Source organism: Schistocerca gregaria, chromosome 2, assembly GCF_023897955.1.
Source record: "Schistocerca gregaria isolate iqSchGreg1 chromosome 2, iqSchGreg1.2, whole genome shotgun sequence".
NCBI lineage: Eukaryota > Metazoa > Arthropoda > Insecta > Orthoptera > Acrididae > Schistocerca > Schistocerca gregaria.
Genome location: NC_064921.1, coordinates 279,283,829 through 279,296,962, shown reverse-complemented (window position 1 = coordinate 279,296,962; position 13,134 = coordinate 279,283,829).

Genomic DNA, 13,134 nt, shown 5'->3' with positions numbered 1-13,134 from the left:
CCCATCCTTGAAACATTCAGAACTTTGCTCTGTCTCTCGTAACCTCGTTATCGACGGGAGGTCGATTCTGCAGAAAACCTGCTTATTCCTTATCTTAGCAGCCCACTTAACTTTCAACATCCTTGTGTAGCTCCACACCTCAGCCTTTACGATCTTTTTTTTTTTTTTTCCCCGTTTACTCACAGTTCAGGATTCCCTACCATACTATACCGTGCTGCAAATGCACATTCTCAGAAATTTCTTTCGCAAATTTACGTCACTGTTTGATACCAGTGGACGTTTCTTAGCGAGGAAAGCCCTCCTTTCTTGTGATAGTCTGCTATTTATGTTCTCCTTGCGTCGTCCGACATCTGTTATATTGTTTTTATGGTAGCATAATTCCTTGAATTCTTCTACTTCATGGTCACCTGTTTAGATATTAAGTCCATCAGTAATGTCCTGCCCTTCTTCTGTTTATACTCCGTCCATATTCTATACTCGTTAGACTGTTCATTCCAACCAACAGGTCACTTCAGTGACGGCTGATAACAATTTTTTCAGCGAATCCTATCACTGGTAATTTTAATCCCATTCTTGAACCATTCTTTTACTTCCGTCGTTGCTTCTTCGATGTATAGACTGAGTAGTAGAGGCGGAAGAGTGCATTCTAGTCTTCGAGTCGTTTAAACCGAGCACTTCTTAGTGTTCCATTCTTATTGTTCCCTCTTGGTGCTTGTAAATATTGTATATTACCCATCTTTCCTATAGCTTGCTCATATGTTTCACAAAAGTCAAACATATTGCACCATTTTACGCGGTCCAACGCTTTTTGTACGTCCACAAATCCTATGACGGTGTCTTGATTTTTTTATGTCTTGCGTCCGTTATCAATCACAACGTCGGAACTGCCTCTCTGCTTTCTTTGCATTTACGAAAGCCAAAGCAGTTACTACCTAAGGATTCTCAGCTATCTTTTGCCATATTATTTTCGTCAGAAACTTGTACGGGAGAGCTAAAAAGCTAACTGTTAAATAGCTCCCTATCCTGTCAACCCCTGCTATCTTCGAGATTGTGTGGATGGTATTTTTTCTGTAAGAGTGATAGTACGTTACCAGTCTCATAAATTCTACACACCAGCTTGAACAGTCGTTTGGTTACCACATTCCCCCATGAATTTAAGCATTCTGAGTGCTTGTTATCTATCCATTCTGTCTTATTCGATACCAAGCCTTCCAAGGCTCTGTTCAACTACTATTGAATCCCCCCAATCGACTCACATTTCTTCTTCTATTACATCAGTAGACAAGTCCTCCCCCTTTGTAAAGACCTTCCATAGCTGTTGAAATTAGTCGTGTGAGGCACAGTATGGTGTGTACCAGTGTACGTGCAAATATAACATGGTTTTGGTATCCAGTTATTGCATTTGGGTTCAGGAAAAAGTATTACCGATATTTTTAGTTTCAAAATTAACATTTAGGTGTGAAGGGCTTCAAGAATTGTTAGCCTTTTATAGCTAAGGCGCAGCGTACGTGCTTGCAAGATACGGCGGTGAATCAGATACTTGTCGAATGCACGCCCACGTAAAGAAGCCTATCAATAACTTGGACGAAGGATAGTTCTGAGTGTGGTTTTTATACTGTTTCCTATATCTGCTTATATCTACATCTTCGCTGAGTGCATGGAGGAGGCTGCTTCCCATTGTACCATTTGTTCTCATTGTGCCTCTTCCTGTTCATGTATGGATCGCGAGAAGAATTCATTTCTTAAATGCCTTTGTCCGCACTGGAATTAGTATAAAGTTTCTTCGCGATCCCTATTGGAGCAATACGTATCGGGTTAAACTATATTCTTACATTCCTCAAACTTGGTTCTCTAAACTTTCTAAGCACGATTTCACGGGATAGTGTGCGTCTTCAAACGTATGCCAGTTCAGATTTTCTACAACATCCGTGACTGTTGCCCAGAATCGAGCAAACCTAGGACCTTTTCTTCTGTCTCTCTTTGGATAAGCTGAAAACCGCCTGTTGATCCTGTTTGGCACGGATCCCACTAGCTTGAACTATATTCTAAGATGGGTTGCACAAGTGCTTTGTAAGCCAGCTCTTTAGTAGACTGTTTGCACTTACCCAGTATCCCACCAATGAACCAGTGAACACCTATCTATAACTGGCCACACGTCACAGTTTCATTACAGATCTCATCAAATTGTTACACCCATATATTTGTAGGAATTGACTATTTCCAGTTGTGACTCATTGAAAATTTGGTAATAATATAACACTTTATCCAGTTTTCAATGATCTGAGTTTTAGATTTCTGAACTCTTAAAGCAAGTTGCCAGCGTTGGCACCACTTCGAAATCTTATCAAGTTCTGACTGAATATCTATGTAGTTTTTTTTTTTTTTCAAACAGTACTTCTTCACATATACCCGCGAAAATCTGCCGTTACTGCTAATACAGTCAACTAGGTTGTTAGCACAGAATATGAACAACAAAGGTGTCAACACATCGCTGAGGCACGCCTGAAGTGACTTCTGCACAACCCAATGACTCTACAGCCAAGATAGCATCCTGCGTTCCCCTCTTGCACATTCTCCAAAACAAGTCAGGAATTTTGCTTGAACCTTACATGAACTTGTTGCGTCAAAGGCAATGGTCGAATATCAGATATTTTCCACCTTACAAACGCAGCCCACAAACATGTGGAAAGTGAAAATCCGAGAATGACAGGTAGAGAATTTTCCTCTTTCCAGTTGAAATAATGTCATGTCAGACATCTGCAGCAACATGGATATTCTGCAAGTCACATTTAAGTGCCTGGCAGACGTTTCATCTAACCACCTCCACATTTCTCTATTATTCCAATCTCGTATAGCACGCGGAAATGCTGAACACCTATATCTTTCCGTACGAGCTCTGATTTCCCTTACTTTATCGTGGTGATCGTTCCTCCCTATTTAGGACGGTGTCAACAAAATATTTTCGCATTCGGAGGAGAAAGTTGGTGATTGGAATTTCGTGAGAAGATTCCGTCGCAACGAAAAACGCCTTTCTTTTAATGATGTGCAGCCCAAATCCTGTATCATTTCTGTGACACTCTCTGCCATATTTCGCGATAATACAGAACGTGCTGCCTTTCTTTGAACTTTTTCGATGTACTCCGTCAGTCCTACCTGGTAAGGATCCTACACCGCGCAGCAGCATTCTAAAAGAGGACGGACAAGCGTAGTGTAGGCAGTCTCCTTAGTAGGTCTGTTACATTTTCTAAGTGTCCTGCCAGTAAAACGAAGTCTTAGGTTAGCCTTCCCCCACAACATTTTCTATGTGTTCTTTCCAATTTAAGTTGTTCGTAATTGTAATAACTAGGAATTTAGTTGAATTTACGGATTTTTGATTAGACTGATTTATCGTGTAACCGAAATTGAAAGAGTTCCTTTTAGCACTGATGTGGATGACCTCACACTTCTCCTTTTTAGGATCAACTGCCACTTTTCGCACCATTCGGTTATCTTTTCTAAATCGTTTTGCAGTTTCTTTTGATCTTCTGATGACTTTATTAGTCGATAAATGACAGCTTCATCTGCCAAGAACTGAAGACAGCTGCTCAGATTGTCTTCCAAATCGTTAATATAGATAAGGAACATCAAAGGGCCTATAACACTACCTTGCGGAACGCCAGAAATCGTTTCTGTTTTAGTCGATGACTTCGTGTCAATTACTAAGAACTGTCACCTCTCTGCCAGGAAATCACAAATCCAGTCACATAACTGAGACGATATTCCATAAGCACGCAATTTCACTACGAGCCGTTTGTGTGGTACAGTGTCAAAAGCCTTCAGAGAAACCATCCGATTACGTAAACTCAAGATGAGTAAAAATAGACCCACGGCGTTTGTAGCAGAAATTACAAGTGGCTATCGTTTAAAAGAAGACGATATTCTATATTACAATAGGCAATAGGGTGTCTTTCGATACGGAAGGTCTACAAATTTTCATCTTGTTACTTCCTGCGAGAAAAGGAGTGTCGTCACTAAGTAAAACAGAAACATTATCGATTCACAATTAACACGTGTCTCTTTGTCATTCCCGTTGTCCATTATTTCCAGGGACTGTTTATTATTGGCACATAGTCCGAGCCGGATTTATTACTATTATCTGTAACTGACACTAATGCAAATGCAAAATCTGTGGTGCAAGATCGTGACCGGCTTGTCGGTGTGATTGCAGTGATGCCTTCCTATAAGCTGTGGCACTAGGAGGGAGAGGTGTAGCTGGCCGGTTTGATTTTCACCCCCGGAAAAGAAACCCTGTACTTAGTCAGCTGCCTGAAAGGACCTGGCGCCACCATGTAGGCGTAGGAACGAGGAACACACACCCCCGATGGCCGCGACTGGACCCGGGATCTTTAGGATCTCTAACACTCTACTCACTAAATCACCACGACTATGGGGAGAGAAATTAGTGTATATGTTATTAGTCAGTAAACCTGTAAATTTTAATCGGCGTTTTTATGGGCTTCTGAGAACAAAAACTGACTGGAATTTGTTTGGATAGGCTATTCCGATTGGTTGGTTGGGGAAGGAGACCAGACAGCGTGGTCATCGGTCTCATCGGATTAGGGAAGGAAGTCGGCCGTACCCTTTCAGAGGAACCATCCCAGCATTTGCCTAGAGTGATTTAGGGAAATCACGGAAACCTAAATCAGGATGGCCGGACGCGGGACTGAACCGTCGTCCTCCCGAATGCGAGTCTAGTGTCTAACCACTGCGCCACCTCGCGCGGTAGGCTGTTCCGAAGAAATACATTCAGGTGGTCAGAGTACTGGTACACGACATCGCTACTTACTTAGCCTTCTAGGTGGTATGTTATACGAACAGTTAGAATCCGCTGAATACTCACCGCTAATTGTTAGAGAAGGTAGTGGCCATAAAAGGAGCGTGGCAGTACGAGCTACATCCTGCTGTGGCCCTGAACACTTGCATTAATGATGATCCATTCTACATCTTCTCTTTCGTTATTGAAGAGCAAGAAGTGTACAATATATAACGCAGGCTAATTTCATAGTCAAAATATATTGCTCAGTGGTAGTCATTAAAGCGCATAACTAGGGCTTTGCGACTGCTGAAAATTGCTGGCACCGGTCACAAACAATCACTGGGTGCGGAGCAGGTGCAGATCCTCCTCTCACTTCAGGTGCGGATTCACTTAATAATCAACTTAATCCCCGACACCCTTCCACTCACTAGCAAAGCAGTATTTCTTACAGGCAATCGGACCGTTAATAGAGCTTTCGGAGAAGGTGATATTTTTTATATGGTGAGGATGTCAGATTGTAGTGTCGTGAGGTCAATTCCGAACGAATTGCCAGGGAAGCCGCCTCTTTGACCGAAAGAGTTGAGGGGAGCTCTAGAGAGGGCAAAGGGCTCGGGGTTGTTGGGGTAGTAGCAGTTAAAAAAGAAGAGGGAGAAGAGAAAGGGAGAGAGAGAGAGAGAGAGAGAGAGAGAGAGAGAGAGAGAGTATTCCGGAAGTGGCGAGCCGGTTGAATTATGGGGTGCGTTAAATACGGGGAGAATGAGGCAGCCGGCTTATCCCGCGCTTATTATAGCGCCGCTGCGGCAGAGAGTGTGGCGTTGCGTTCCACGCGTCGGCACCTCGTTGGCGGCGGTTACCAGCCTGACGGGCCGGCCGGCGACGTCCCGGCACGCCGGAAGGCCTGCTGCCTGCCACCTACTGCCACGTCTCGGTTCCTAAGAGCGTAATTTATACACGAAATCAGTGACGAACCGAGAATGCCGCGCCGCCCGGAGTGAATAAATATCTCTTATATCTCCATACCGGCGGGAACAGATTACGAGTCCGGCCACGTATTCAGTAAACGCACCTGCCGGCTTCATTATTTTGGCCCTCCCACCATACCCCCACCACCCATCTCCACGAAAAATGGGAATGGAGATAAATGACGCATCCTCTACGACGCCACGGAACGTGCGTGTAGGTAGCAATTTGGACTCATTACACCAAGGATAGCGGCGTGGCTGTAATGGACTTTTAGCATAGCAGTTTACGTCCTATAACAACAAACGTCTTTCATCAGAAAATGCAACTACCGTGATACTTCGTACGTTAGGCTGTACGCAGTTCTAGTGAAACTTCTGCTCTTGACGGAAAAATTCGGCAAAGGGAGTTTTCTGACACTGGAGTCGCATTTGGAAGGAGTGAACAATTAGAGCACATACCGTACATATGGATCAAGATCTGGACGTCGACAGCCAACGGATCCAACCAGCTACCTGTGCTGAACTCAGTGTCACTTTGTGGACTGTTGTTGTTGTTGTTGTGGTCTTCAGTCCTGAGACTGGTTTGATGCAGCTCTCCTTGCTACTCTATCCTGTGCAAGCTTCTTCATCTCCCAGTACCTACTGCAACCTACATCCTTCTGAATCTGCTTAGTGTACTCATCTCTCGGTCTCCCTCTACGATTTTTACCCTCCACACTGCCCTCCAATGCTAAATTTGTGATCCCTTGATGCCTCAAAACATGTCCTACCAACCGATCCCTTCTTCTAGTCAAGTTGTGCCACAAACTTCTCTTCTCCCCAATCCTATTCAATACCTCCTCATTAGTTACGTGATCTATCCACCTTATCTTCAGTATTCTTTTGTAGCACCACATTTCGAAAGCTTCTATTCTCTTCTTGTCCAAACTATTTATTGTCCATGTTTCACTTCCATACATGGCTACACTCCAAACAAAGATTTTCAGAAATGACTTCCTGACACTTAAATCTATATTCGATGTTAATAAATTTCTCTTCTTCAGAAACGCTTTCCTTGCCATTGCCAGTCTACATTTTATATCCTCTCTACTTCGACCATCATCAGTTATTTTACTTCCTAAATAGCAAAACTCCTTTACTACTTTAAGTGTCTCATTTCCTAATCTAATTCCCTCAGCATCACCCGATTTAATTGAACTACATTCCATTATCCTCGTTTTGCTTTTGTTGATGTTCATCTTATATCCTCCTTTCAAGACACTGTCCATTCCGTTCAACTGCTCTTCCAAGTCCTTTGCCGTCTCTGACAGAATTACGATGTCATCGGCGAACCTCAAAGTTTTTACTTCGTCTCCATGAATTTTAATACCTACTCCAAATTTTTCTTTTGTTTCCTTTACTGCTTGCTCAATATACAGATTGAATAACATCGGGGAGAGGCTACAACCCTGTCTCACTCCTTTCCCAACCACTGCTTCCCTTTCATGCCCCTCGACTCTTATGACTGCCATCTGGTTTCTGTACAAATTGTAAATAGCCTTTCGCTCCCTGTATTTTACCCCCGCCACCTTTAGAATTTGAAAAAGAGTATTCCAGTCAACATTGTCAAAAGCTTTCTCTAAGTCTACAAATGCTAGAAACGTAGGTTTGCCTTTTCTTAATCTTTCTTCTAAGATAAGTCGTAAGGTCAGTATTGCCTCACGTGTTCCAACATTTCGACGGAATCCAAACTGATCCTCCCCGAGGTCCGCATCTACCAGTTTTTCCATTCGTCTGTAAAGAATTCGCGTTAGTATTTTGCAGCTGTGACTTATTAAACTTATTAAACTTTGTGGACTAGCGGCCACAATTTGTTGAACTCAGTGTCACTTCGTGGACTAGCGACCACAACTTGTTGAACTCAGTGTCACTATGTGGACTGTTCAAATGTTCCGCAACGGAAAAGGCAGAGCTTATGGCCACAACACTTGCAGCGTCTTTCATGCCGAATCTGGTTCCTTCAGACCCAGCATTCACACGTGAAACGGACCAGAAGGTTACACGACTTGTAACCCAGCCCTCGCGCCACGAAAATAAGATGTACTAGCACAAATTAAATCACATGGGCTATCAAGCACACCAACGCTAGAAAAGCCTCTGGGCCTGATGGCATTCAAAACCGTTTCCTGCAGGAGTTGACGGATAAAGCCGTAGAATACCTCACACACTTAAAGAATGCCATCCTGACACACCAACACTGCCCTGTCTTTTGGGAGGCGGCCAAGGTCCTGATGTTCAGGAAGCCAGGGAAAGACCACTCCCTCCCACAAAATTACCGACCCATCAGTCTGCTGTGTCCGCTCAGCAAGATTGTTGAGAAGGTAATACTAAAACGTATCACTAGGCATTGCATCGCCAACAACACCCTAAGGCCTGAGCAATTCGGCTTCAGGAATCACCACTCGACAACACAACAACTCCTCCGTGTAGTCGAACATATAACACACGGCTACAACAAGAACAGAGCCACAGGGGCCGTGTTCCTGGACATCGAAAAGGCTTTCGATCGTCTCTGGCACAACGGACTCATACGCAAACTGAGCGAAGCTGGTTTCCCGGACGGACTCGTACGTCTCATACACTCATATCTCAAGAACAGATGTTTCAACACTAACGTGCAGCATAAACAATCAACACAACACGGTATACAAGCTGGAGTACCCCAAGGAAGCATCCTAGGGCCCATCTTGTTTAACCTGTACATTAATGACTTCCCAGCGACACAAAACACGACGTTAGCCGTCTACGCGGATGACACAGCCATCCTTGCGCAAGATTGGAAACCGTCTAACATCAGTTCACGAATACAGACAGCACTCAGAACAGCTGAGCCTTGGTTGGAGCGATGGCGTATTGAAGTAAACGTCGACAAGTGCGAAGCAGTTCTGTTCACACGCAGACCGAAACTATTGCGCAAACATCAACACTGTAGACAAATAACACTACATACATGCCCAATACGTTTCCGGGAGAAAGTCAGGTACCTTGGTGTCTGGCTGGACCGGAAACTTACATGGGGGGACCACATTGAATACGTTGCCAACCGAGCGCACGCGAGGCTCAAACAGCTCTACCCAATGCTCAACAGGGAAAGCACACTGAACAGGAGGGTGTCGAGGTCCATATGCATGACACTGATTAGACCTCTGATGACGTACGCAGCTCCCGTCTGGGGATATGCAGCTCCTACACGACTGCGCCGCCTGCAGATCATACAGAACAAGGTGCTACGAAACATTAGCAACGCTCCACGCTACACACGCACCGTGGATCTTCACCATGAATGCCGCCTTGCTACCCTCAAGGAAGTATTCAAAAAACACGCCACACGACTATACAGGAACTCGAGACACTCGAATAATCCTTTCATCCTCACTCTGGGAAACTACGATCACAACCACAGGTGGAAGCACAAGCGGCCAAAGACACTGCTAGCTAGGGCATAGCCACCTATGGTAAACTAACATACGCTAACAGCGACAAACGTCGGTAAGCCCCTGCACATCAGCAACACTGACTGGCAACTACCAGCTGCTATTAGAGCCGACCAACAGACCACAGCAGGGACACAGACGAGCTCGCCCACAGACGCACAAACAGGCTGCCAACATTCCCTCACACTGTGCTTCCGGTATATAACCTATCGGACACAAGATCGATAACAAACCTAACTGTTGCAGGTTGCTGACGCCGAGCAGCACAACGCACAACGCACAACGTCAAGGTATCGACATGCATGATACCCACTACTAACAAAGCCTATCCTTGCACAACCTATCGCAGGCAGCAATACAACCGCTACTGCTCTTACCACCCGACCTAACTATCGCAGAGGTTTTTTTCCCTTGGCTCTTGCCTTGGCACTTTTATTCCTCTGCCTTTCAAATCGCTACCCTTCGTCAGATTTCGACCAATCTATCTCCAGACGTACGCAAACATCGCAGTACCCACATCCTGCAACACCTCACTTTAGTGAATACTAACCCTTATGCAGAGAAGGCAGTAGAACTTTTGTGTTGGCCATCATGCCAGTGTGGGCGTGGAGGGGCTCCACCTTTGATAAAAAAAGCATCCGGAAATGGAAACGGCGTTGGTAGCGGTGTATCAATTGTAATGAAGATATTTCGAAGGAGACCATGCACAATAAGTAGAAGGTAAGCGCAGAAAAATTTTGTGGACAGGATTCCGGCATTTTTTGAACAGACCTAGTATAATTATACTTTGTTGAGGTATGTAATACCTAGATCGTATTGTATACCATGCGCTGTAATTACAAAAGCGGAAGGTATTCATAGAATTTTAAAAATAATGTTTCAACAGCCGTTATGTTTATAGTATTTTATTAGGCTACCAGTTTTGACTATATATATATATATATATATATATATATATATATATATATATATATATATATATGTGTGTGTGTGTGTGTGTGTGTGTGTGTGTAGGTAAAAGGGAGCTAGAAATGAAGTAATACACTCAAAGCACAGTCAAGTATGTACTATGAATAGAATATATAACATACTTTGCGCACATAGTGCAAACCAAAAGTCGCCTATCTGAAGTAACTGATACGAACAGTAGTGTTATTGCAATGCAAATATTAATCCTATATGTTCATTGTCCAAAAATATTAAGGATAATAACGACAAGGATCGTAACTAATGCAAAATTGTAAGAAACGATAAAAGTGTAATAATAAATAAACTGAAATAATAAATAGTGTTATTGAGAAAATAACTATGATTACCCAGCGAGCTTCATGAGACAAAGGTGTCAGTACTAGACAACACGAATAACTCAATAAAATAGGTATCAGTTTTTTACTAATCATTAGAATAGTGTCAGAACAAGGAAGTATAAGCAGCGTGACCCAACAACAAATGAAACGGAAGCAGGTCGGGTAACGAGAGTGAAAATATCCTGTGAGCACTCACACGGCCAGTGCGACACACTGTCCTCAAAGTAATAGTTCACTGAAGGTCAGCTCTATTCCTACTTTTTTCGAATACCACTCGATTGTTACAGAGAATATACACTGTGCGGGATTACACTGGGCTACTCGTTAGAACTCCGTCCGAAACGTCAAAAACGATTTACTGTGACACATAGCCAACAAATTCTGACACGTTTCACGGAGCAATTGTGACTTTCTCGTACCATAAAAAGAAACACATGTAGTTAGCATTTACTCCTCATCCACCAATCAATGGGATTACTCGTATAGCACATGACAACACTAGCGCTGTAACAAGTATGTTCTTCCAAGTGCACTTCGAGATTTTGCAGGGAAACAGATGCACGTATATCCGCAGACACCGACCACTACAGGACCAAACAAAAAACCTGCAGGAAGGACAAACTGTCCTGGCTAACTATTTCATCGTCCGTACCGACACGACGTGGGAAGGCGTGGCGGGAAGACGCAAGAAACAGGAAGCTCTTCGCGGTTTCGAGCCGCGGCAACGCCCGACTTTCGGATGACACTCCAGCGGTCAGCCGCACTATTTTCCACGCATGATTCCACATCTGTACTGCGCTGTACGCGCCGTCCAGCTTAGGAAGTGTACCTCTCGGATGGCCATATTTATTGAGGCGTATTCCAAAACTACGGTCCGGTGACCAATATTTAACTGATCGTAGGGCTGACTGAAGTTTCACGCACGCAGTGCTGGGACTCTTTTGGAAACAACACCGGAGTTGGTTTGATTCAGTAGTCGTTTGCCAGTCGTTAAGAGCAGATCGCAATGGCCGAGACAGTTGCAGATACCTAAAGTTGTGATGTGCTCGGTGTGATTAGATTTTTGCTGACAAATGGATCTTCAGCCGGTGAAATCCATCGGGTGTTACTTCTAGCGTATTGAACTGAAGTAATAAGTTCGAAAATGGTGTCGAGAATATCAAAATAGCCGACAGATGATCACAATGAACAACGAAGTGGCAGGCCCAGAATTCGGACGGACATCGACGTTGATCAAGTGAACCAAAAACTTAGTTGTCTGGCCAATGAATTCCGAGATGTTGCACGAAACTCGTTTTACAGGACTGTCACTGAACGGTTTGGATATCACAAACTGTCTGCGAGGTGGCTTCCAAAAATGCTCAGCGATCAGCACAAAGAGCAAAGAATGCGTAGTAAATGATCGTTCTTGGAGAGCTATAGATAAAATGGAGAGAGTGTTCTAGCATTAGTGAACACCAGAAGATCCTGAGGAAGATCCCAACACAGGGGTCGAAGCGTCGCTAACTTTAGTAGAAATATGACGCGGCCCAATAAAACAGATTTTATCTATGGTGACAACGGCCACGAAAGCTTGCAGAATTACATAAGACGGATAATATTTGTTTTCCGACATTGTTGCAGCAGATGAGATGCGGATATCGGACACCAATGCACGATCGCAACAAACGTCAATGCAGTTCTACACACAAACCAAAAAAAGTTTAAGCAGCCTCCGTTCTCGAATCGCAAAATGATAAGTGCTATTTGCCGGGATGAAAAGGGAGTCCTTTTGATTGATTTCATGGACCGTGGCTCAACATTTACAGCTGACTTATAGTGTGACGCGCTAACCAAAACGAGACGTGCTACCCAAAATTGACGCCGCATAAAACAGCCGTTTAGAATAACCCCTCCTTCACCACAGTGCACGCCCTCACACCGCTGTCAACCAAAGAAAAGATTCAAGATTTTGGTTGGGAACTGTCTGAGCGCTTTCAGTACGGTCCCGACCTTGCGCAAACGCCTGTTGCCTCTTGTTAAATTTAAATTCGAATTTGGAAATTTGTGGCAAGATCTTGTGGGACCGATATGCTGAGGTCATCGGTCCCTAAGGTTACGCACTACTTAATCTAACTTAAACCAACTTACGCTAAGGACAACACATACACCCATGCCCGAGGGAGCCTCGAACCTCCAACAGGAGAATCCACGTAGACTGCGAAAAGACCCCTTACACCGCGCTGCTTCTTACCTTTGAAAAACTGGCTAGGTGGATAACGATTTCAAAACGATGATGAACTGATGACCGTCATTACCAACTCGTTAAGTTCCTAGGCGGTAGACTTCTAAGGAGAGGGTCTGAAGAAGTTGGTGCAACGTTACGGAAAGCGTATAGATGTGAACGGCGGTTACGTGGACAAATAGGCCTAAAGTAAATACACTACTGGCCATTAAAATTGCTACCCCAAGAAGAAATGCAGATGATAAACGGTTATTCATTGGACAAATATATTATACTAGAACTGGCATGTGATTACATTTTCACGCATTTAGGGTGCATAGATCCTGAGATATCAGTACCCAGAAACACCACCTCTGGGCGTAATAACGGCCTT